The sequence below is a fragment of the Pterocles gutturalis genome, unplaced genomic scaffold (assembly GCF_000699245.1).
Source record: "Pterocles gutturalis isolate BGI_N339 unplaced genomic scaffold, ASM69924v1 scaffold37359, whole genome shotgun sequence".
NCBI lineage: Eukaryota > Metazoa > Chordata > Aves > Pterocliformes > Pteroclidae > Pterocles > Pterocles gutturalis.
In genome coordinates this window covers 658-1833 of record NW_010137017.1, presented here as the reverse complement: position 1 = coordinate 1833, position 1176 = coordinate 658, and positions in this window count along the sequence as shown.

Below are 1176 nucleotides of genomic sequence, written 5' to 3'. Positions count from 1 at the left end.
CCCCCCGGCCCTGGCTGCGGCGGTCATCCTAACCCAGCCTGCCCACCCCGGGCACTGGGAGGACTGGACGGGACGGGAAGGGAAGGAGGCTCTTGGGCAGTGGGTCGCTCCCTTTGCGACGAGCTCTTTGCTGCACCGCTGCTCCTCTGCAGTATTTATAACCCAGAATTAGCATGTGAAAGGGGACTTGCCTTGGCGGGACTTCTTTTCCCACATGAGGGGTCGAGCCCGGAGGTTTGTGGCCATCAATCAAAGCTGACAGGTCACTGCTTCTTTTCAATGGCCACGCCAGCCCCCCCAAACAGCGACAGATGTCCAGCCTCTGACGCCGGGCTTTGGAGGGATCTTTTGTTTGGGAAGAAGGGAAGGAAAATGGGCGCGCTCTGAGCAGCTTGCACGGCTCCTCGCTCAATTCGCACGGATTCCCAGGGAGGGAAACAATAGCTGGGAAGCGGTTGAGTTACACCTGGGAAAATGCCTTCTACCCATCTTTTCCCGCTCTATCTCCTGGAAGTAATGTCTATTTTTACCTGCTAATGAGAGCCCCAGCCATTTTGCATCTTGGAAGCAGCCTTTTAATTTAATAATAGAGTACTTGAGCTAGGAGTTCCTGCTCCCAGGAATTATTATTACAAGGTAATGATGATCGATTAAAAACTGTTGACAGCAGACGCCCGTAGGAATGTTGTTTCTATCACAGAAATCCTCTAGGGATTTCCACATGGCTTGATGTAGGAAATATGCAACTCTTCTAGTTTTTGGCTGCTGTGTAGAATTTAATATTAAACTTGCAGGCAATTGCAGATGCAAAAGAACCTAGAGGTGAGTTAGTTCTGGGGGATTTTTGCTTCTTTGGTTGTTTTTTTTTTTCCCCCATGCTGCAGGGAGTCTTGGGTGGCTTTGGGAGGTAAGGGTGTTTTTTGGTTTCTTCCTCTGAAATGCTGCTGTAGAAGCAGACAGGCCTTTGGAGGAGGATTGCCACAGGGTGAGAATGCACTTTTATGCTTCCCACTGGTTTTGGGGGGGGAGTACGAAGGCGTTTTTCATGGCTTTTGCTTTCTGATGGTCGCTTTGCTAATGAGCAGGATTTGGCAGTGTCCTGTTGAGCCCCGCAGGTGAAGCCCTTTGGGTTGGTGTCGAATGTGTCACCTTATCGAAATGGAGAGGAAGCAGCCG